This window comes from Oryctolagus cuniculus, chromosome 8, assembly GCF_051225735.1.
Source record: "Oryctolagus cuniculus isolate XC-2025 breed Fujian yellow rabbit chromosome 8, ASM5122573v1, whole genome shotgun sequence".
Classification (NCBI taxonomy): Eukaryota; Metazoa; Chordata; class Mammalia; order Lagomorpha; family Leporidae; genus Oryctolagus; species Oryctolagus cuniculus.
The window spans coordinates 7,107,158-7,133,542 of record NC_142874.1 but is presented as its reverse complement, the minus strand read 5'-3'; positions in this window follow the sequence as shown (position 1 = coordinate 7,133,542).

Sequence of the window (26,385 nt, the reverse complement as noted above, 5' to 3'; positions counted from 1 at the left end):
TGAGTTCTCCAGATTTTGGCAAGTGTATATGACACATATCCATCATAATAGTGCCACATCTAGTGTCAACACCGTAACATCTGCAATGTTCTGGTCTGCCGTTCGTTCATGCCTCTTTACCTACAAAATCCTGGGAATCACTAATCTTTTAATTCTTTCCACAGTTTCACCTTTTCAAGAATGTCTTATATTAAGTACCACACAGGGTGCATCCTGGTTAGACCGGCAATTCTCATTTAGCAGAATGCAATTAGGTTCCTCCAAATCTTGTGGAGACTTCTATTATACGACTATATCACAGTTTATTTATCCATTCATTGCATAAAGGACATTTTAGATACTTCCAAGTTTTGACAATTATGAATGAAGTTTCCATAAACATTCCTATGAAGATTTTGTGCTAGTAAAAGGTTAAAATTCATTTGAATGAATATCACAGAGCATGACTGCTCAATTGCTTAGTAAGAGTATCTTAGGTTTTGTAAGAAAAATCAAATTTTGTATGATTTTGTATTCCTATCAGTAATGAAGAAAATTTACTGTTGTTTTACATTCTTACTCAGATTTGATGTAGTCAATGTTTTGGATTTCGGCTATTCTAGTAAGTTTGTAGTGGTATCTCATTGCTGTTTCACACCGAAATTACTTGATGACATATGATATTGAACATTCTACCATATTGTGTATATCTATCTATCTATCTACTATCTATCTATCTATATGTTTTTCCTCTTATTTGGTGAGATTTGTGTTTATATGTTTTCTGAGCCATGGCTGTGTTATTTGTTCTCTTATTTTAGAGCTTTAAGAACTATATATTTTGAATAGACCTCCTTTTTAAAAACGATTTATTTATTTGAAAGTCAGAATTACACAGAGAGAGGAGAGGCAGAGAGAGAGACATAGAGAGACAGGACTTCCATCTGATGGTTCACTCCCCAATTGGCCACAATGGCCAGAGCTGTGCCAATCTGGAGCCAGGAGCCAGGAGTTTCCCCCAGGACTCTCACATGGGTGCAGGGGCCCAAGGACTTGGGCCATCTTCTACTGCTTTCCCAGGCCATAGCAGAGAGCTGGATCAAGTGGAGCAGCCAGGTCTCTAACCAGTGCCCATACGGGATGCCGGCACTTCAGGCCAGGGTGTTAACCCACTGCACCACTACACTGGCACCTTAACTACAGTTTCTTTGTAGATGTTCTTTATGAATTTCAGAATTTTTTTTCCTACTGATTCACTGGGAGATTTTTTTCTTCATGAATAGGTACTTGATTTTATCAAATATTTTTTCTTCTTCTATTAATATGATCATGTTAGTTTTCTTTAATCTGTTTATACAATGAATTTTCAAATGCTTAATCAGGATTCATGTATATAATAAACCTCAGTGGGCACTGGTTTATAATTATTTTTCTTTTTTAATATTTATTCATTTGTTTTAAAGAGTTAAAGGGAGGGAGAGGGAGAGAGAGGAGAGGAGAGGGGAAGGGAGGGGAGGAGAGGAAAAGAAAGGAGAGGAGAGAAGAGGAGAGGAGAAGAAAGGAAGAAGGAGAAGGGGAGGAGGAGGAAGAGGAAGAAGAGGAGGAAGAAGAAGAGGAGGATGAAGAGGAGGAGGAGGGCTGGCGCTGCGGATCACTAGGCTAATCCTCCGCCTTGCGGCGCTGGCACACCGGGTTCTAGTCCCGGTCGGGGCGCCAGATTCTGTCCCGGTTGCCCCTCTTCCAGGCCAGCTCTCTGCTGTGGCCAGGGAGTGCAGTGGAGGATGGCCCAAATGCTTGTGCCCTGCACCCCATGGGAGACCAGGAGAAGTACCTGGCTCCTGCCATCGGATCAGCGCGGTGCTCCAGCCATTGGAGGGTGAACCAACGGCAAAGGAAGACCTTTCTCTCTGTCTGTCTCTCTCTCACTGTCCACTCTGCCTGTAAAAAAAAATTTAAAAAAAAGAGAAGGAGGAGGAAAAAGAAGAAGAACAAGAGAGATCTTCCATTTGCTGGTTCACTCCCCAGATGGCCGCAACAAACAATGCTGGGCCAGGGTGTAGCCAGGAGCTTCTTCCAGGTCTCCCACATGGGTAGCAGGGGACAAAACACTGGAGACATCTGCTGCTGCTTTTCCCAGGCCATAAGCAGGGAGTTGGATCAGAAATGGAGCAGCCAGCATACAAACTGGCACCTGTAAAGGATCCTGGCATTGCAGTTGGTGGCTTTATTCACTGCATCCATGATGCCGGCCCCCAGCGTAAATTATTTTTGTGCCCTATTGAATTCAACTTGATAGTACTTTATTACATATTTTTACATCTATGTTCATGGGAAATATGTATTAGTCTGAATGTAAATGTGAATTTCATCTTCCTCTTGTGGAAAGAATAAGAAAAACCTGAAATATGTATGTCTTTAAGGTGTCATTCGATATAAAAAGAATATATGGATTTTTGGAAAAAATAATTCATCCCAAGTGGTTTCTGCGTTAGTTTAATAAGAGGTTTTTAAAACCATCACCAAAAAGAAAAGATTCATTACAATGTCCTTAGGCCAGAAACTGAGGATCACAATGGTTTCCTAGCAAGATGAATGCAGAGGTAATGTGCCATGCAGTAAAGGGAACATGGATGACTGACATTCCCTTTAAAAACCTGTTAGAATAGGTATGAGGCAATCGAAACAAAGCAAGCTAATGTGAAGCAGGCTCTAGCATAATATCTGATGTGACACCAGAAGAATGCTGAAAGCATTGAGAGATGTGTCAGAGTTCTGAGCCTTGATAACTGCAACAACTACTGTAATTAATGAAACACAGAACGGGGTGATTTTATTGATGAGAAAATGACAAGTTTCAGGATTTTTAAATGTTTTTCCAATAATGTTCCTATTGTTGGTTCTCTAAAGATAGATGAGTGGTGAAAAGTTTTCTTTTTTTTTCAATTTCTTTATTTCACCTTCATTTGTAAATGAGAGCTTTGCTGGGTACAGTGTTCTGTATTGATAGTTTTTTTTTCTTTTAGGATTTCTACAATGTCTCTCCATTCTCTCCCAGCCTGTAGAGTTTCTGATGAGAAATCAGCTGTCAGTCTAATTGTGTATCCTCTGAAGGTAATTGGCATTTCTCTTGTGCACACTGTAGAATATTTTCTTTATATTTTACTGTTGAAATTTTTACTATAATGTGCTGTGGTGAAGTTGATTTGTGATCAAGTCTATTAGGAGTTCTATGTGCTTCCTGTCCTTGGATGCCCCTATCATTCTCCAAATTTAAGAAGTTTTCTGCTATTATTTCACTGGATAGGTCTCCTAAGCCATTCTTTCTTTCCATAACTTCAGGGACTCCTAAAACATGTCATGTTTGGTCATTTGATACTACTTAATAAATCTCAAACACTATTTTTGTTTCTCTAATTTTTCTTCTATTTTTTGTCTATTTCCAAAGATTTGTCTTCTAGCTCAGATATTCTTTGTTCGGTCTCACCAAGTCTTTTTTAAGCCTTTTGAATCTATTTTCACTTGACATATTGAATTCTTCATTTCTAATATTTCAGTTTAATATTTCTTCAATATCCCTATGTCCCAGAATTTACCATCCATCTCATTCATGGACTCCTCCTTTAACTCATATATTTGCTTCTCTGTGTTTCTGAATAGTCTTATGATTGTTCTTTTGAATTCCATTTCAGGCACTTCATCAATCTGTTTGTCCCAACATCCTAATATTGAAGTGTTGTTGTGTTCCTTTGGGGAGTACTTTTTCTTCCTTGTTCATGTTTCTTGTATGTCTGTTTATTTTTAGACATTTGTGGAAACACTTGTTGATTTTCTCTTCTTTTAGCTTTTATCTTTGAAATGTGCATCGTGTTTTAGTGGCATATCTGTTCCTTCTATTGATACCCAGAAGTATGTGCTGGGTGGGGCCAGAGATCCCTGGCCAGTGTTCACTGGTGGGGCAAGAGTCCAGGGTTACACTCAAGTTGGGTTTGATATATCTCCTCTATAGTCAGCATAGGGGAAGGTATGATTCCATCTGTTGGTGTGATCACAATGGCAGCCTCTCTCTACCAAGGTGAACCAACCACTCAGAGTGAGCCCACAGTGTTCAGTCTGAACATAAGCCCCAAGCATCTGAATCCAGACACAGCAACTGCACAAAGACCTAGCCACACCGTATCAAACATCTTATCACACAGGCTCAGAATTCCATAGTCACAGGGAAGCAATAATCTCAAACACCTCCTATGAGGCCAGCATCATCTTAATTCCAAACCCCCAAAAAAGATACAATAAAGGGAACTATATACCAATATTCCTGGTGAACATAGACACAAAATTCCTCAACCAAATCCTAGCCAATAGAATGGAACAGCACATCAGAAACACCCCTTACCTGGACCACATGGTATTTATCCCTGGTAATCAGGGATGATTCAACATTTGCAAAACAATAAAAATGATACATCTAATTAACAAATTGAAGTATAAAACCATATGGTTATCTCAATAGATTCAAAGAAAGCATTTGATAAAACACAACATCCTTTTGGGGCCGGCTCTGTGGCTCAGCGGGTTAAAACCCTGGCCTGAAGCACTGGCATCCCATATGGGTGCCAGTTTGAGATTCAGCTGTTCTACTTCTGATACAGCTCTCTGCTATGGCCTGGGACACCAGTAGAGGATGGCCCAAGTCCTTGGGCCCCTGCACCTATCAGACCTAGAAGAAGCTCCTAGCTCCTGGCTTCAGATCAGCACAGCTCCGGCCATTGCAGCCAGTTGGGGAGTGAACCAGCAGATGGAAGACCTCTCTCTCTCTCTCTCTGCCTCTCCTCTGTGTAGCTCCAACTTTCAAATAAATAAATAAATCTTAAAAAAATACCACATCCTTTCATGATAAAAACCATAATCAAACTAAGTATAGAAGGAACATTCCTAAACACAATCATGTCACTATATGACAAACCAAACCCAGCATCATATTGAATGGGGAAAAATTGGAAGCATACCCACTAAGATCCAGAACCACACAAGGATGCCCACTTTCACCACTGAAATTCAATATAGTTCTGGGAGTATGAGCCATGGTGGTAAGGAAAGAAAAGTAAAATAAGTGGATTAAAATTGGAAAGGAGGAAGTCAAATTATTCCTAATGCACATGACACGATTCTATATACAGGGCAATCAAAAGACTCAACTAAGAAAATATTGGAACTCATAAGAGAGTTTGGTAAAGTTACAGGATATAAAATCAACACACATAAATCAATAGTTTTGTGTACAAAGCATTGCCATGGCTAAGAAACAACTTGTAAGACCAGTATCACTTACAATGACTACAAAAAATTTAAATGGCTGTGAATAAATTAAACCAAGGATGTGAAAGATTCCTACAATGAAAATCACAAAATATCAAAGATAGAAATAGAAGAATACACACAAAATATGTAAGAATATTATTTGTGGATCAGAAGAATTAATATCAAAATGTCCATATTACCAAAAGCAATTTATAAATTCAATGTGATCCCAAACAAAATGCCAAGGACATTCTTATTAGATCTAAAGAAAAAATGTCAAAATTCACATGAAAACATAAGACCACAATAGCTAATACAATCTAAAACAATCCCAGAGGCATTAGAATACCAGATTTCAAGACATCCCACAGAACAGTTATAATCAAAATAGCCTGAGACTGGCACACAAATAGACATGTAGACAGACCTATGGAAGAAAGTAGATACCCCTTAAATGAATCCAGACAGCTACAACCAATTAATCTTAGACAAATGAACTAAAATCAATCCCCGGAAAATGGACTGTTTCTTCAAAAATGATGTTGGGAAAATTGGATTTATTTATGCAGAAATATGAAACAAGACCCATACTTTATCCCTTATATAAAAATCAACTCAAAATGGATCAAGCATCTATGACCTGATACCATAAAATACTAGAGAAAAACACCAGGGAAACTCTGCAAGACAATGGCATAGGCAAAAACTTCTTGGAAAAGACCCCGGAAGCATAGACAATCAATTCAAAAATAGACAAATGAGATTATATTAAGCTAAGAAGATTCTGCACTGCAAAGGGAACATTCAACAAAGTCAAAAGGCAACTGACAGAATGGCAGAAAATATTTGCAAACTGTGCAACTGATAAAGGATTAATATTCAGAATCTATAAAGAGCTCAAGGCACTCATCAACAAAACTAACAATCCAGTGAATAAATGAGCAAAGGACTTGAACAGGCATTTTTCAAAAGAGGAAATTCAAATGGCCAACAGACATATGAAGAAATACTCAGGACCAGTAGCCATCAAGGAAATGCAAATCAAAATCACAATGAAGTTTCACCTCACCCCAGTTAGAATGGCTCTCTTACAGAAATAAACAAACAGCAAATGCTGGTGAGGATGTAGGGGAAAAAGGTACCCTAGTCCACTATTGGTGGGAATATAAATTAGTACGACCATTATGGAACACAGTGTGAAGACAACACAGAGAACTGAAAATATATGTGCCATATGACCCAACAACGCCACTCCTGGACACTTACCCAAGAGAAATGAGATGAACATATTAAATAGTAATTTATACCCCCATGTCTTTTGTAGCTCAATTCACATTAGCTAAGATGCAGAATTAACCCAGATGTCCATCAACTGATGACTAGATAAAGAAAATGTGGGGGCCGGCGCTGCGGCTCACTAGGCTAATCCTCCGCCTTGCGGTGCCGGCACACCGGGTTCTAGTCCCGGTCTGAGCGCCGGATTCTGTCCCGGTTGCCCCTCTTCCAGGCCAGCTCTCTGCTGTGGCCCGGGAGTGCAGTGGAGGATGGCCGAAGTGCTTGGGCCCTGCACCCCATGGGAGACCAGGAGAAGCACCTGGTTCCTGGCTTTGGATCAGCGCGGTGTGCGGGCCACAGCACGCTGGCCGCGGCAGCCATTGGAGGGTGAACCAATGGCAAAGGAAGACCTTTCTCTCTCTCTCTCACTGTCCACTCTGTCTGTCAAAAAAAAATGTGGTATAAGTACACTATGGAATACTATTCAGCCATAAAAATAATGAGATCCTGTCTTTTGCAACAAACAGATGCAACTGGAAACCATTTTACATAGTGAAGTAAACTATTCTCCAAAAGACAAATGTCATGTCATGTTTTCTCCATTATATGGTAGTTAATATATATTTTTAAAATGTATATGAATTATGTGGACACTTGGAGGTCTGATTGTTGTTTTTAGCCCTTGTGTATACTCTTGTGGATGTGGTCTTTCTACTTTTTTATTTATTGAATATTATGGTTACTAGTATATTAAACCTGTGATTATAGAGTGAATTGACATTATCTTGTTCTAAATTTAAAGAAAAAAAAAGGAAGGTAGGAGGGGGGTTGAGTGACGGAAAGGGTGAAGGAAGTATGGTTTTCTTATTAGAACTGTCATGAAATATATGAAATCTGTTTTCTATATATTAATAAAATTTTAAAAATTCTCAAATCAGAGCAAGAATAAAAAAGAAACAAAACCCTTAAAAAGTTAACTCTAAGTAAAGATTTAAATATTTCATTCTTTAAAAAAACAAGATTTTTATATTTGAGTTAGGACAGGAAATCTAAATGCAGAGTTCTGGTAGGAATGAAGAATGCAGACCAGGTCGTCAGAGAAGAGAGGCTAATACTGGACTTTCATTATACTCTACCCCTACTACCCCTACCTTCAGTTTCACCTAAATAGTCAGATTTGGACACTTATTTCAGGGTTCCTTAGTGGCTATCTAATGCATTTTAAAGCTATGTCTCTATTTCATACTTTTCCATAATTTCAGATACCAAGTGAATGCTGAATATACTAACATGTTATCCCACAGTTAACTCCTGTTTGTGGAAATCATCAGGGGTGGGTGTGGTAGCACATCAGCTTAAACTAGCAGACACCTGCATCCCATACCAGAATGTGTGGGACTGCATCTACTTCCATTTCAGATCCAACGACCTGCTAACACACCTAGGAAACAGCAGCTGACGGCCCAGTCACCTAGGATACAGATACAGCCTGACGGAGCCACGGTCAGTGTGGATATTTGGGGTATGAACTAGTGGATGGAAGATACCTCTCCCTTCTCTCTTTCACTCTGCCTTTGAAATAAACAATACAATATATTAATTTTTTAAAATTTGTTATAACTAGAAATTCTTAACCTCAATTTATAGGAACGCTCTTTTTCCTACCATTCAAGTGAGAAACTAAAAAAACAATTTCTCCCTCAACTTCTTTCCCTCCTCAATCATCCAACATCATGCACACCCATACACACAAACTTGCTGAATTTGTGTCCTAACTCATTCTCCTTACAAACCTTCTCTTCAGGGCCCCCAGCACCTCCTTCTATCAGGTTCACACCTTTTCTTAACCTGCTTAAAAAAGATAGCTAACATACACCAATATTTCTATACCACACTTGAATCTTGACCTGAGTTCAGAATAGCTCTTTTCCTACAAAAAACTCTGTCATTTTGAATATTATATGGCTCATATTTTAAAGATACAAAAACATGTAGGTCTGCCCAAGGAGCTACTTTAGTATAATCAATCTACCATAAATTCATAGGACTTTTTTAATTTCCATCTTTTATGTTTACTTATCTGTGAAATTCCCTTATAATGAAGTATATGGTAAAGTGCTCTGGCCCAAATCATGGCAACAAATTAGCCTTTTTCCTGTTTCCATCTCCAATATCTTTAGAGAATGCATTCTTTTTGAGAACAGTCATTTGAGAGTAATCAATAATCACAGCTTTTAAATAATCACATTGAAATATACAAAAATACATTTCAATCATCATTTATTTTAATTCTTTACACCCTATTAAAAGGATAAATAGGAACAGAAAATATCTCCAAACAGCTGAAACCATTTGGATTATTAATATTGATTTTGTCAAAAGTAAAGTATTATTGGAAAACAAAAATTTTTGAGGTAGATTGAATAATACCTAAGCATGAAACACTTTTATCATTGCTTTCAAATTAGATTCTATTTAAGAACACGTTAATTAATGTCTAATTATTGTCACTGCTCATCTTATTTCATCACTTAAAATAAATAATGTTAGCCAGAAGATTATTTTTAGCATTGATTAGGATTCATCTCATTAAGAGATTGTTTGCAGCCCTTGTCTGTACTGTTGAGGAACAGTGTTTTTTCTTTGTGCTATTTGCTGAACTCTTTACTTAGTGTACAGTTAACCTTATGAGTATGAAGAAAACTGAAAATAGATCTTTGTAAAAATTAATAGTGGGAATAGGGAAAAGGGTTAGTGTGTGGGTGGGAGGGAAGGTAGGATGAGAGTATCACTATCTAAATCTTTGTATGTGACATACATGAAACTCATATACCTTAAATAAAATTAAAGAGAGAGAAAGAGATCCATTTCCAGGGACAGGCATTTGGTAAAAGGGCTAAGGCTCTATTTGTGAAGCCCATAACCCATATCAGACCTGAGTTCCAGGTCCAGTGCCATCTCTGCTTCTTACCCCAGCTTCCTGCCAATGTGTGTACCGGGAGGACACAGTTGTCGGCTCAAGTATTTATATCCCTGCCACCGTCATACCTCCTGTGAGACTTGGATTGAACGCCCAGCTCCCAGCTTTGTCCTGGCCCAGACTCAGCTATCACAGGCATTTGGGAAATGAATTAAAGGATAGTGCATCTCTGTTTCTATCTCTCTTTCAATTTAGCTACCTATTTTTATTAATTTCAAACTGAAAAGCAGAAAAAATGAAATATATTTCCAATATTCTCATACCTTTTAAAATCATGTTTATAGCAGAAATATTCATAATACCTAAAATATAAAAGCAACCCAAATATCCAATCCTAGGATGAATGGCTAAACAAAATACAGTCATAGTATATATATACAATGAATATTGTTATTCTATCTCAAAAATGAAGGAAATCATGGCATGTGTTACCACACAGATATTATGCTGAATGAACTAGGCCAGTCAACTGGGCTCACACTGCGGATTCCATTTACCTGAAGTACCTGAGCAGTCTTCATAGAGAAAGTGAAGCAGTGGTGGCTAAGGGCTGGGAAGGGGAGCAAGGAGTTATTTGATGGATGAGGAATTTCATTTTGGGAAGGCACAACGTTCTGGAAATGGATGGTGGTGATAGCACAACAATGTGAACATATTTAATGCCACTGACTGTAAACTTGAAGTGAGAATTAGATGCAGGGGAAAACAAAGTCTCCAAGGCAGTAACAGAACTTTCGTTGAAACCTAACTCAAGTCAACTCAACTCATTAAGGACTACTTGTCAAAGTATGACCGCAAGTACACATAGTATCTTTATTGAAAGAGTTACAGAGGCCTGCACCGTGGCTTAATAGGCTAATCCTCTGCCTTGCGGCACCGGCACACCGGGTTCTAGTCCCGGTCAGGGCACTGGATTCTGTCCCAGTTGCCCCTCTTCCAGGCCAGCTCTCTGCTGTGGCCAGGGAGTGCGGTGGAGGATGGCCTAAGTGCTTGGGCCCTGCACCCCATGGGAGACCAGGAGAAGCACCTGGCTCCTGCCTTCAGATCAGCGCAGTGCGCCGGCCGCAGTGCACCGGCCGTGGTGGCCATTGGAGGGTGAACCAACGGTAAAGGAAGACCTTTCTCTCTGTCTCTCTCTCTCACTGTCCACTCTGCCTGTCAAAAAAAAAAAAAAAGTTACAGAGATGTGAGAGAGAGAGAGAGAGAGAGAGAGAGAGAGACTACCTACTCATGGTCAAGGCTGGGCCAGGCTGAAGTCAGTAGCATGGCTAGCAAGGGTCCAAACATTTGGGCCATCTTCACTGTCTTCCCAGGCATATTGGTAGGGAGATGGATGGGAAACAGTGCAGCCGGGACTTTAACTGTTATGCTTGTATGGCTTATCCCACTGTGCCAAAACCCAGCCCAAGTAGGCGTAATTTTATCTTCAGTAGTTTAATCTTTAGTAACTACCTATCAAACTTTCTAAAGCACTTTTTAAAAACTGTATATTCACTGTACTGAAGATGTCATCTAAATAGTGAATAAACATGTAATGATTCATGAGTTTCTTCTTGAAGGAAACAAGCAACATACATACATGCACATTAATATACACATATATGAGTTCATATAAGTATCATGAAAAGATTAAGATTTCAATATGCAAAACCATGAATTTTATATTTTGTATTAGACATGTGAGGTTAAAATAATTATGCAAGCATTTCAACTGCATTATATTTTATTAAACAGAGATTCCACACAAATTGATTAAATAGTATTTAAACAATTAGGATATAAGTCTTGAGAGGAAGAGAGGTAGAATCTAAGTTCAAGATCAAAATGAAAATGTAAAATTCTGAATGTAAATGAAAAGCTATTTCTTTTTAAATCTGAGTGGTGGTAAATAACATATCAATCTGGTAATAAGATTCCATGGGTCTCATATTAAAAGGTGATATTACAGTTCTATTTTTAAATATCAACATTTACATTATGCAAAAACTTGTTTTCATGAGAACTATTAAAGTTTATAATGCAAAAATTTAGGTGAGAAATACATACAAGTAAGATGTTACATAGAAGACCCACGGAACAGAACAGAAACTCCAAAAATCAAACCATGCATCTACGGTCAACTTATCTTTGATAAAAGAGCTAAAATCAATCCGCAGAGCAAGGACAGTCTCTGTAACAAAGGGTGATGGGGAAATTGGAACTCCATGTGCAAAAACATGAAACTAGATCCCTACCTTACATCGTACAATCCATTCAAAATCAATCAAAGACCTAAATCTATGAAACAATAATATCATATCAGTAGAGAACATGGGGGAAACTCTGCAGACATTGGCATAGCAAGAACTGCTTGGAAAAGACCCCAGAGGCACAGGTAATCAGAGCCAAAATCAACAAATGGGATTACATCAAGCTGAAGAACTTGCTCCAGAAGGAGTGCTCAGCAAAGTGAAGAGACATTCGACAGAATGGGAGAAAATGTTAGCAACAGATGCAATTCATAAATGGCTAACATCCAGAATATACAAAGAGCTCAAGAAAGTCAACAACAACAAAACAAACAACTCAGTAAAGAAATGGGACTTAAACAGGCATTTTTCATGAGAGGAAATTCAAGTGCCAATAGACATTGGCGAAAATGCTCAGGATCACTAGCCATTAGAAAAATGCAAATCAAAACCACAATGAGGTTTCACCTCACTCCAGTTAGAATGGTTCATATACAGAAATCAACAAATGACAAATGCTGGTGAGGATGTGGGGGAAAAGGTACCCTGATCCACTACTGGTGAGAATATAAACTGGTGCAACCATTGTGGAAGACAATATGGCCATACCTCAGAAATCTGGATATAGACCTACCATATGACCCAGACATCCCACTCTTGGGAATTTAACAAAACCAAAAGAAATCAGTAAATGAATCTGTACTCCCACGCTCATAGCAGCACAATCTACAATAGCTAAGATATGGAATCAACTCAGATGCCCATCAACTGTTGACTAGATTAAGAAACTGTGTTATACATACACTATGGAGTACCACTCAGCTGTTAAAAAAAAAAAAAAAAACACTCTTTTGCAACAAGATGGTCACAACTGGAAGCCATTATATTTAGTGAAATAAGCCAGTCCCCAAAAGGCAAATATCATATTTACCCCAATAGAATACCTGAAATATAAATGTATTGGAATGAAAAAGACATTTTAAGAACAGATGATGTTTATAGCCCTAGTCTCTTCCATTGAGGAACAAGGTTCTTTTCTGTTTTATTTTCTTCCCCTTCATACTATATGTTGACATCCTTTACTTAGGATAGGGTTAACTATATGATGGTTAAATATACTGAAAGTAGATCACTGTGAAATTCAAGAATGGGAATCCCAGAGGGAAGAGGGAACATCAGAATGCGGGCAGGGGGGATTCTCACTATGTTCCTATAGCTGTAAAAATGAAATAAAGGTTATATAACTTAAATAGAAATTTTTAAGAAGATGTTATTTAGATGTTAAAAATTCTGTGAGATACAACATGAACAAAAATGATTCAATATTTAAATCTCAGTGTATATATTTCCTTCCATTTTAAGATTTCTTCTGAGTAATTTCATAGAAACTTCAAACTTCCAGGGAAAGCTATTTAATACATAGAAAAGTGATTCTTTATGTATAAAAATTGTCATTAAATTATCTCCTGTAACTAGTGATTTGTGTTAGAATGTAAATCAAATTCTTCTTTGAACCTAGTTAAAAATTTAAAATGACTATTTAAATTTTTTGATTAAATAACCCAACATACACATACAAAATTCATTCCTAGTGCTTACTTTTTCAACCCTTTAATTCATTTATCTAGTTAAATCAAACTCTTCAAGCATCACTAAGAAATCTATGTAGCAAAATTGAAATCCCATTTCTTTCTACTTGAAAGCAGTGTATAGGATTTTGAGCTTTTGTAATGCCTGATAAAGCTCAAATGAGGTTTTAAAACCAGATTACTTTTGTAGGTGAAATCCTAAGCCTCTTTGAACTAAAGCTTACCATGCTCCGCAACCACATGAAAGTGTGTTTAATTCACAAAGGAAAACAATGGATTTATTAATTAGAATAGTTTATAAACTCCATGTTAACAGTCAATTTACAGAAGAAAGATGCATTTTCTGGGAATACAGAACAAGCCATTGGGATACAATGCACTGATCTCTTTCTAAAACACTAGCAAAGTGAAGTTCGGCATCTTCATTTGCAGAACCAGAAAGTGACTGGAAAACCAAAGTCCTCATACATCAGAAACATGAGACAACTTAAACAACTCCTACAAATAATGTCTGAGGGGAACCTAAGTGTTAAAATGCTAGTACCAAGTAACATATCAAAGCTCAATACATTTTAGTGCATAGAGATTCAAACCACATAAAGACATTAAGAGATGCTGAGATAGTTCAACACCATTATAGCACCCAACACGTGCCTTTCTCTTTCTATAAACATTTTATTTGCCAACATACTTGCTTATGAAGAATTATTCAATACGTGGATTGATTTTACAACATGTAAGATAAAATGTTAATTCTTCTAGATCTACATTCCTAAATATAATAATAATTATATCAAAAATATTTTTATTAACTTCTATAATTATCTGATAAACTATCATCAAAGACTCCTGATTAAAAAAGGAAAAATAGAGTAATGCCTTGTAGAAGATAAAATGAACTGTGGGTCAAAGTGAGTTATTAGGAAATAGCATTTAATATGTTTTTCTATTAAAACATATTGAATTTGCTCAATTTTTATATAATATCCAGTGTTTAGCTACTTTTATTATATAGAAAATTATTCAGAAACAGTGGTTTAAAGCAAAAGTAGTTATTGAACTATTATCCCTGATGTTTTTGATGTGTGACTGGGCTCAGCAGGGTGGTTCTTGTCTATGGTTGATTCTGGCTGGAGCTGGTGTCACTACAGAGGCTGTTCTTCATGCCTGATAGTTGATGCTTTCAACTAGGACCTCCTCCATAGCCATCAACTAGGACACCCACATACAACAATCTCATGTGGCTGCCTGGTTCATTTCAACATGGCCAGTGTGTTCCAAATGAACCAAAAGAAACTATAGTGTCTCTAATGCCATTGACACAGATTGATATAGACCCAAGGAGAAATGCAAGAAACCCCACCAGCTGATGGGAGGGACTTTAAAATATCTGTTTACAAAGATTACTCCCACCTAAGATATTTGATAATACAGATGAAGTAAAACTATGCATCTTTCCTAATGCAAAATCAGTTCATGTATTTAACAATCTTTTCTTCCAAACAAGTAGCTTAAGTTTCTGCATAAGGAGAGGCTATTAGTTGATCAAATTGTTATTACACTGGCAAACTGAGCCACTATGTAATCCAAACTGATTTTTAAATTATAATTTTTAAATTATTTCTTTATGGCCCATCTAAAGTCTCATCATTTATTGTCATCAAACACAGCCCGCGGTACAAGATCTTGTGATCTAAATCAAATCCAACGTGAGATGGGCTGATGGTTTCGGTCTGTTGAGAGCAACTCCTCTGGTCAGATTCCTCTGAGTATTTTGGTTGGTTGGTTTGTTTTTTGGTGTTGTTTGGGGTTTTTATGGTTTGTTTTGTTTTGTTTTGTTTTGCCTTTGCTAAAAGCCTGAGAACAACAACAGCAAGATGAGTTACTAGCCTACAAAAACTCAATATAAAATAATGTTGATGCATTATAGTAACAGACACTAATGTTCAAAAAGGGAACCAAAACGCAGGCAGTATTCCTATGTGTGCAGCAATCCTGAGACCTTCCTGGGCACATGTGACGCTAGTGCTGCTGACTGACCTTGATCTTCCAAGGCTCTTGGCCCCTTTCTGAGCTCTTGTTTCAGCCTGTGGGTCATCCTTCCTTTCTTCACAAGAAAACCAAGATTGCGATGGAGTAGTCTTTCCATCTACTCCCTGCCCCAGAGTGTAAGAGGCCCAAAGATTTCTTTCAATGTTTTACTCTCTTTTTCATTTTTAGTCAAACTCAGCAGCACTTCCAAGTGAAAAAAGTATCTTTAAACTGTGTAAGATTTACACAAATCTCAGTGGAGTTCATTGATTTAGGTAAAATGCACAACTATCAATAACAACCTCATAGGCCCTTCTCCACTTGGGATTCCCATGAAGCTGGGACAGAACACCACCCTTGAGATGCTGAGAGCCCTGCTGTCAATTAACAGGTTTAGCAACACATGCCCTTAAGATCCCCAGAAGACCTTTTGTCTTTAAACATTTCCGGCTGGCGCTGCGGCTCACTAGGCTAATCCTCCGCCTAGCGGCGCCGGCACACCAGGTTCTAGTCCCGGTCGGGGCGCCGGATTCTGTCCTGGTTGCCCCTCTTCCAGGCCAGCTCTCTGCTGTGGCCAGGGAGTGCCGTGGAGGATGGTCCAAGTGCTTGGGCCTGCACCCCATGGGAGACCAGGAGAAGCACCTGGCTCCTGCCATCGGATCAGCGCGGTGCGCCGGCCGCAGCACGCCAGCCACTGAGGCCATTGGAGGGTGAACCAACAGCAAAGGAATACCTTTCTCTCTGTCTCTCTCTCTCACTGTCCACTCTGCCTGTCAAATAAATAAATAAATAAATAAATAAACATTTCCAAGAGGCACCACCATGTATTTATCCAGCGTCTTCACAAAGGACTTAGTAGTTCTACCTGGGATGTGATCTTGCCATGGAACTCTTTTACATTTTTTGTAACTTGTGGAATTTATATGTTCTGAAAATACAAAGCTTTATTTTTTAATTGAGCAATTCCTATCTGTTATATATTCCATTTTACATGAAAACTACACAGTACCTTTTCTATTTTTCTCCCCATCTCTCTCTTACCACAATATAATATAGTCACCCAGTAAGTCGTGGGCACTGTAAATACTCTCCCCTATATCCATTTAGTTATGGACACAAATTTCTTAGATACATATCTTGCTTTTCCTGTTACCATACCTGACATTGTTATCAAACTTACTGCTAAATGAGGGCCCCCTTCTAATTTTGCAAAACATTTTATTGTCTTCATTATATCCTATATTTTATTCATTATATCCTTCATTATATCCTATTCATTATATTCCTATTAGACCCCTGGTTATGGCCTCCTCCAAACTCTTTAAGCTTACACTAAAACACTCCTGGACACTCTGCCAGCTGCTGTCTTGATCCAAAGCCAGGGACGTGTTATCCATTTTTGTTACTGTACTCTCAAGCATAAAAAATGGGCTCACTTACTATTATTGTGTAATAAGTCACCTCAATACAGGGACATACAATAATAGTAACCATTCATTGTATCTGTCATGGTCCTAAGGGTTGACCAGACTCAGTAAGTTCTTCCCACCTTATAAAAACAAGTTTCATGTTACGTTGTAGTCAGGTGGAAGATGAGGCTCCCTTCGCAAGGCTTCTTCCTGTACTGACCTTGCAGTTGAAGGTAGAAGCTGTAGCAGACCTAATCTCAGAAGGCATTTATTATCTCTTCTTCTACAGGAAAAAAAATCATCCAGGTTCAAGAAAAGGAAACCCAGATTCTGCCTTCGAATGGGAGGAATGCCCAAGAATTTGGGGGCATTTTAAAAACAGTGCCACAATGGACAAATACCAAAGTAACCTTCACGACTAAGCTTTAACACATTCCCTTGGTCATTTCTGATAGGATATATAAAACTTTCATTACTGGGAAAAACTGAACTATAAAAAGTTTGATTTTGAAATAATTTTCAAAAAATGTGTTTTTAAATTGTTATTTATATAAAGGGAACAAATTTTGTATGTACCCTCCCTCTCTCATTCACTCCCATCAGCCCTCCTCACCCCTTTCTTATTTTTCTTTTAATTTTTACAATGGCATACTTTTTTTTAAAAGATTTATTTATTTTACTTGAAAGTTAGAGTTGCACAGAGAGAGAAGGAGAGGCAAAGAGAGAGAGGTCTTCCATCCGCTGGTTCACTCCCCAGTTGGCCTCAACGGCCGGAGCTGCACTGACCCGAAGCCAGGAGCCAGGAGCCTCTTCCAGGTCTCCCACGTGGGTGCAGGGGCCCAAGGATTTGGGCCACCTGCTACTGCTTTCCCAGGATATAGCAGAGAGCTGGATCAGAAGTGGAGCAGCTGGGACTCGAATTGGCGCCTATAAGGATGTGGCATTGTAGGCAGTGGCTTTACCTGCTATGCCACAGCAGCAGCCCCTCATTTTACTTTGTAATCACAAGCTTAACCTCCACTAAATAAAAAATTCAATAAGTAGTCAACAGAAAATCCAAGGTTCCTTAGGAGTATAGACAAGGGCTACAAATAATAATCAAACCTTAAAATGTTAATTTTTCTCATGTACATTACATTTTTGTATTAGATATATATATATATATATAATTACCAAAAATCAAGGAAAACATGATATTTATCTTTTGGGGACTGGCTTCATTCACTGAAGTTATCTTGGCGAAACTGTAGTTACTGAGCTGTTGGAAGCATGGGTAAGAGGAATTTCAGGAATGCGAATAATGTTTTGTTCCTTGATCTAGCTCCTGACTAAACAGGCTCATTCATGGTATGAAAGTGCATCAGGATTTGTCATCAGGATTTATGGATATTTATAATGAGATATAATGTTCAATGAAATATTTAATTCGAAGCTTATATAAGTATATCTCACTTTCCTATGGGCACTACACTATTAAGTATCAACTCTTTAGAAAAAACAAAATCACGAAGATGCAAAATTGTAATTGTGCTTGTAAATGTGTGTACATTTGTGTTATATAACTATGACCATATATCTCTGAAAGCATCACACAAATTCAACTAGCTATTTGAAATACGATATGTAATGATTTTAGGAACTATTATGATTAAAATGAACAAACATACAAAATTCATATGCTAGAATTATTCAAATCTATTTTTATCTCATTGAAATCATTTGAAGTTGTATTATAAAATAAAATTATATGGTCCTAATCATGCTTATTAACAAAAAGATTTTGTAAGGTTAAAGGAGTATGCACTGTTTTTGGATTCTTGCTGCCAGAATTTTCCCATCTAGAATGAAAAAATGTATCAAATGGGCCAGCTTTCACTAAAGGACTACAGCTCAGATCGTCCGGACGGCCTTCTGCGTTTCCATTGCTCACATTATCTGTCTTACAGTGAACATCCCATATGAACCCGTGAGCTAGTCATCAGGTGTGCCAGCAATAAATCTGGAGGGCAGATGGCAAGCACCGCTCTTCTGACTTGGATTGCTTTAGTTCTGGTGTCTCCCCTCAGATCTCCTTTATCTAGATTCTCCTCCAATGTTGGCAAACGATTAGGTGTTTCGGTACTTTTAATTTTGGCTCCGTTGTGCCATCCTTAGGACTTATAAAAACCTTAACCATGTAACGTCTTGTAGAGTGAGCAGACTATTGTATGCTAAGATTTGAACTACAGATACCTTATAAGTAATAGGTTATCAGCTACTGTGCCTACAGTGAGAGCTTGATAAAAAGTAGTATGAATCCAAAAAAATCGACAGGTGATGTCAGGTATCTATGTGTTAATTTGAGGTCTTTAAATTTTCATGAAAGTGGAAAATTAATATGCTACATATAGTACTTATATCTATCCTGTTACTTTATGTCATAGCACAGACATTTCAGAAGGATCTGGGGATTTTTAAAAATCCTTTCATGTACTTAAAGTTAAAACGGATTTGCAGGTCTCAAGTATCAAAATGGAAAAAAATGCATGATGTTTCCTGAATCCTCTATTTCCAAACAGCAGTTACTCAGGCTGAACTGTCTACAGACCCCTCCCTCAGAGACAAGCAGCTAGTCTAAAGCCAGGTGGTTTTGATAAACAGCATTGTGCATCTGCTGAAACTATTAATCAGCTTGTAAAATCAAAGGAAGTTTCATGGGCTTTAATTTCAATTTTGGATTATAATCTAATGACACAGTTCAACATGTAAGTGGGGGTCTAGTAGCCCCAGAGCCTTCCTCTGCCCAGCAGCTAATGCTGGATTCTCTCTTCAAGGGGCCAGTCCTCATCTTTCCAGTGGCCAATTTTTATGGGTGTGGCAGGGTTCTTTTTCTGGTTCCCTTGCTCTTGATATACAGGGATACCAAACTGTTCTCCTTTAGCCAGTGGGAGCAAAAAGAGGAGGGGCGGATGTACCAACACAACACACATGATACTGACCAGTGCTGGTCATAGGCAGCTTTTCCACACATGCAATCGAGCCCCCTGGGGCCTGCTGCACTGTATTTTTTGTGAGATAGGCCCAGGCCCTTTTGAAGCTGGAGAAAATTGGTAAGGGCAGAGGATTAGGTTCTGTGTAGTAAGGAGGCCCCCACCATTGAGTGCCTCTAGCAGTGGCACTGTAGAACTTTTAGCCTAGGCATGTTGTGTTTCCCACTGGAACATTACATTGTTTCCCCAACAGGCAAGACAGCATTTTCCAGTAATTGAGTTTTTTAGTGTCCACACCCTGGTATCTGCACAGGGAAGTTTACTTTCATTATAAGGCACACAAGGGTCTAATTCTTCAGCCTCCCAAGGCCACTGATCTCCCATATTGTTTCCCCCCATAGACATAGCAAGCACAGATATTCAGAGACTGAATCACGGTTTCTGCCAAGTTCAGGACAAGTTTTTAGCTGTAGTAGATATGGCAGGGAGCTCTTTTGTAAATTCTTTATAAATGGAATCAAAGACCTTAAAGGGTGAAGATTAGAGTGGCATTTTAACTCTCTTGCAGCATAGGATAGTCCCAGGGTCAGTACCCCATCAGTAGATAGGCAATCCCATCTCCATGTTGTTTTATCTTTACATAAAGGATCAGACAAGCTGGTGACAGTGGAATAAACTGGGTGGCAGCTTCCTATGGTGCAGTTTGCTGGTGCAACACCCTTTTGCAGGCAAGTAGCTATGTTCTTAGTTCTGCTTTGTTCTGGCAGATGGAGTAAGTAGTCCCGTTGTAAGAACTGACCCTTGAAACAGTTCGCTGACAGGAACAACGAGTACAGTAAAGCAGGGTGGTAGTGACACCCTCTCCAGATCCAGCTGGGCCAAGGCATGTGGTGCAAGACTCTGGGGCCATGTGGAGGGGCCAAATCAGAAGCAGCAAACAATCATCCTGCCCAACAGAGATAAAGAAACGTCAGCAGGAGTTTTTTGCCTCAAGTCCAGCAGCCAAGGCAGACTCAGAAAAGGCTAAGGCAGAAAGCAGGGCCAGAACTCCAAGCACAGGTAGGAAGCTAGGGTTACAGTGCATTGCCATCAGGGGATTAACACAGAGAACAAGAATGGGCCATGCCGTTTGTCTGATGACTGACTCCTCAAGCTCCTGCGTGGATCAACCAGCTTCCGGGGTGAATGAAGCAGGGCCGTTGTCCTTGGGAACACTTCTGGAGCCATCATCCCGGCAGGGCTCACGCTATGGCCTGGTTGTTCCAGGTGGTCAGCTCACACGTTATTCCTGGGCCCGATGAGCCATGCCAGTCACAGGCTGCTGGCTTCACCCTGCACCCTGAAGTGCAGTGGAGGTGGACAAGACAGCAGCGCATGGACTCTCCATGGGGTGTCCGAGGCTGCCCATTCCACTTGTTTACCCATACTGCATCTCCTTAAGGCTGGGTGCCCATGGTTAAGCTCACGTGACTGATGAAGGATAGGTCTGAAGTGAGGGCCTGCATTGTTGTCTCAGGTTCAGGCTGCCTATTTTCTCCAAGTCCCTGTGCACTGCTTTGACTACTGGGGGAGGGCACCCACAGAGGACTTTTAAAGGAGGGAACCCAATCTGTTTACTAGGACTGCACTGGATTCTCAATAATGCCGTCAGTAACAGTTGTACCCGGTGTGGATGAGTCTCCCAGCACAGTCTGTTTAGTTGGGTCTTTAGTGTCTGGTTCATCTGTTTACTTTTCTGCAGCTCTGGGGCTGGCGGGCCATGTTTAACTTCCATGAGATTTTTAGTCTTTTTGCCACCATCTGTACCATTTCTGGTACAAACAGGGCCTACTTTCAGATCTGATAGTTCTCCAGATTCCAAAGAGCGGAATGATTTCCATTAGCAGGAATGGGGGAGCCACCTGTTGGGATTTTTCAGTACTTTGCCCAGCCTGAGTAAATACACATGAAAATCAGTGCATCTTTGTAACCCTGAACACAAGGAAGCTCAGTGAAGTCTATGACCAAGCTCTCAGGCCTCCCATACTCTGTATCTGGAGGGGCACCTCGGGCCCTTGATGGAGGCTGTTAAGGGCACTTATCTCACACTGAGTGCACACTGTCTGGACAATGCTGAAGAGTCTAGGAACCTGCAACTGTCGGCCAGTGTGGACTCACGCATGCGGTGGGTCCCCTGATGAAACTGCTTGACAAAAGCCAGGCTAGAAGGAAGGGATTGCCATTGGCCATCTCCAAATTTCTACCACCTGCTGGAGAGGTAAGCTCCACTTTCAGTTCTGAACCCAGTTAACTCGTGCCGGGAGTACTTTGGGTTCCTTTCTGCCTGGCGGCAGGGGAACAGGGCTGCCACTAAAGCATTGGACTCTACTGGTGTCTTGTCAGCTGTAAGTTTGGCTTCATCAGCTTTTGGTTTTCCCTTGCCATAGTGGCATCCCCTTATTATGGCCCCAACAGTGCATGACAGCCACTTGCTTGGGTGCCCACATGGTGTCTAGCACCCTGATGTTTCTTTCCCATATTTAAAGTCCTTTCCTCTTGAGTTTCCTCTGAACAAGGCTCCATGTACATGAAACACAGTAAAAACATATTTGGAGTCTGTGTACATGTTGACAAGGACCCCTGTGGCTGGCTGGCAAGCTCAGGTCAGTGCAATGAGTTCAATCTTTTGTGCTGAAGTTCCAACAGGCAAGGGTTTGACTTCAATAGTATAGTATAAGTTTACCACACAGTGTCCTGTGAGACTCTTTTCCTCTTTTATGAGAATGCTACTGCCAATAAAATATTCTACATCTAGGTCTTTAAAGGGCTGGTTGAGCAGATCTGGCTGGCTTGAAAACCCCTCATCCATGACTTCTGTGCAGTCTGGATCTAGCATGTCTGGCTTGACAGGCAGTGGTGTTTCTGGGTTTAAAGTTTTACCACTTCTAGGAAAGTGCAGGGATTTGCATATAACATTCCCTAATATTTACCATGCAGGCATTGATCAGCCAGTACTGTCCTTTATACTCCATTAGAGTCAGGACTGAGTGAGGCACCCAGATTGTTAGATCTTGCCCTAAAGTCAGCTTTCAGATTCTGATACTAGGAAAGCCATGGCAGCGAGGGCTCAGAGACAGGGTGGCCATCCTTGAGAGACAGAGTTGAGCTGTTTAGACAGATATGCCACTTGGCAATGCCAAGACCCTAACAGCTGAGTTAACAGCTTGACCATGGTGCCAGCAAATTCATGCACATGAAGGAATAAAGGCTTAGCTAAGTCAGAGAGCCCCAGAGCTGGGCATTTGCAAGTGCCTGTTTGATCTGTCTAAAAGCCTCTTCCTGTGCCTACTCCCACAGAAAGGCACTTTCTCTCTCTCCCTTTGTGGCTTTGTAAAAGAGTTTTGCCAAAATAGAGAACTTGGGAATTCAAATTCTGCAGAAGCCAGCAGCTCCCAGGAATTCTCCATTGGCATTGGGTCGAAGGAGTCAGGATTGTTCACACTGCTTATCTTCTCTCTCGACCAAGCCAATGCCACCCTTGTGACAGATGAAACCCAGGATACTTTACATTTTCTTGGCAGATTCAAGCTTTTATCTTGAGACCTTGTTGCCGGCCTCCTTCAGGAAGGTGAGGAGTAGGTGGGTTCCATTCTTGAAATCCTCTGGTGGTGTCCAGACGGCTCAAAGCAGGTTATCCATATAGTGGAGCCACACACAACCATGTTGGTCTGCTGGAAAAGCTTTTAAGTCAGAGACGAGTGCCATGCTGATAATAGTTGGGGAGTTTTTGACTCCTTGAGGCAATCTGGTCCAGGTTAGTTGGCGTTTGTCCCATTTTCAGGATTCTCGCATTGGAAGGCTTAGATTGCTTGACTCTGAGGGGCCAAATGGTAGAGAAGACATCCCTGAGGTCCAGGCAAGTAAAATAAGCAGCTTTGGCAGAGATGAGACCCAGGAGAGTGCAGGGGTTAGGGACCACAGGAGGCAAGGTGACCATTGCCTGGTTGACTACTCATAGGTCTTGACCGAGCCTGTTGACCTTTGGACCTGGCAGGAAGGGAGTGTTCCATAGTGACTGACATGGCTGGAGGATTCTGGACTTTATCAGTCTCTCCAGGTGTTTTGGATTCCAATCAGAGCCTTACAGTGGATAAAATATTTTCTCTGGCTGGCAGATCCTACACCCAGCTTTAATTCCACCACCACCAGAGGATTGTTTTTGCATAGATCGCCTGTGCTTTCTGTGGCTCATGCTCCAGGCACTTTAAAGAGAGATTTGGACCCTGTCAGGGCTCTTCCAAGAGATCACAGAGCTGCCATTCTTCTTTCTTGGGTGGGATGGAACCATGAGAGTCATGAGTTGTGTTTCTGGTCCTCCAAGGGTCAGAGCCACTTTGTTGCAGGAGCTGAAAGCTATTTGAGCTCATAGCTTCCCCAGTAGGTCTCGACCCACTGGAGCTACAGTGCAGTCAGGAAGATGTAGGAATTCTTGGATGATTTCATGGCCCCTATATTGCACTGTTGTTGCAGTAGGAAGGGGAAGCGGACTCAGCTCCCTGTAGCATCTACCATGGTAACTTGCATTTGTGAAAGGGGCCCACAGGCTGGGTCAACACTAAGTGCCCTGTCCCTGTGTCTACCATAAAGTCAATGGGCTGGCTCCCTTTAGTCACTTGGACCACGGGCTCCTGGGGAACAAGTGAGATGGAGCCTGTCTGCCTTGGTCTTCTTAATAATTGTTCATGGCAGCCAGGTCTACAAAGTCCTCCCCTGGGCCTCAAGTGATCGCTGAGTGAGTTGGCATTGTCTCTGGAGTAACTATCCATTCCCTCTTGACTGCTGGGGGCACTCATTTTCCCAGTGACCTTCCTGGCAGCAGCGGGCACATTGGTTCCAGACCTCAGCAGGGCCTCTGGGTGTTTCTGTCACTCTTCCATCCTCTTCCTGTCCAAGGACCTGACAGGACACTTCTTTGGGAGTGACCAGACCACTTGGTGAGGGCCATGGCAAGTAGATTTGCCTTTCATTTCATTTACTGGTGTGCCTCCTTGCCGGTCTCTTGTTCTCGGTTGACAAAAAGTGGCTGCAGCTTCTAGCAGCTGAGTTTTGTTCATCCCAGCAAAGCCCTCTAGCTTTTGAAGTTTGCATCTGATGTCCCCCTTGGCCTGACTGATGAAAGCACCACTTAATATCCTCTGATTTTCACTTGCCTGAGGGTCAAAGAGAGTGTGAAGGCAGAAAGCTTCGCACAGTCTCACAGATTTGGTTAGGGCTCTTTTCAAGTCCTTGAAGAATCTCTGAGACTTTGATGATATTCATAGCCTTTCTTCCCCTCCTGCCTTCTTGCCATCAAGAGAGCCGCTTGATGCAGCCTGAGCAGCTGCATCTGATCAGCATTACTGGAGCCCCAATTGGGGTCGACCTTTGGAAAGTGGGTCTTAGCATAACCCCGGGTTTTGAAAACTAATGGCAGGGAGTTTTCCTATAACCATTTGAGGCAGCCTGGGTAAAATGATGGTGTTCTTCGGTGTCGAACAGAATCAGGAGTTGGTGACAATTGGGCCAGGGGGTTGTGGGTCTGGATGATGGATTGCATCAGATCAGTCATGGACTGGGGCTTTTTGGTGTATGAGGGGTATTTAGAAGGTCAGTGGTGGAAAATGGCTGATAGATGGAGTACTGTGCCCTGTGCACCTTCATAAAACTTGAAGGTGGTGCCTAGCCTCGTCATTAAACATGGGTCCCCAGGTCTCTCTTAATGGCATCTGCAGGACATCTCAGGCTGTTTGCAAGGCAGGGGTCCTTCAGGGGGGTCTTCCTGGCACTTTTCAGTTGGACCCTGAGGGATCAGGATGAGAAGCTCAGGGGTGGTCACAGCCAAGGGCATCTCCCATGGCTTTGGAGGAGGGATGTTTCAGGGGTGGGTGGAGCCTCTGTTGGGGTTGAAGCTGCAGGTGCAGCTGGCACCCTGGGCACAGGAGGTGCAGATGGCAGCAGAAGATATAATGGTGTATAAGGTGGAGGAACCTCAGCCTCTTCTGGGTCAGCAACTAAAATGGGCCTTTTCTCTTCAGACAAATAGGACCTTTTAGGCTTTGGCTGGCACTTTGAAGGGGAGGTTTCTCCAGCCAACATAATCTTATTGTGTTGTTCTAAACTGTCCTTTAGCCAAAAAGGCTGACTACATTCAGCCAACTGTCAATGTAGGGGAATCGGTCAGGGTGGACTGGCTTTCTGATAATGACGATTCTGTAAACTTCACCAAATAAATCTTTACTTGGGATCCCACAGATGGTCATTCCATCCCAAAAGTAGGCCACTGTAACTCACAGAACATACCCAGCTTGTGTGGAATCAGCTCAACACCAAAATCTCCTGAGAATATCTATTTGAAAACTTTGATCATGTAACGTAGTAGGGGTGCATTTACTCTGTGTGCCACCCATTTCCTCCCTCTAAGAGAAAACAGCAACACACAAGGAGGCAAAATGGGAGGGAAAATAGGCATTTCATCCATCACTGGCCACTCTTCTCACAGAGCTGTCTCCAGCACCTCTTGGCATTGGTGGTGGGTTTAACACCCTCCCTTGAACTGGACTTCCCTTGTCATGAGTAAATAAAGCTCCCCCTGTATAACACCCACTGGAG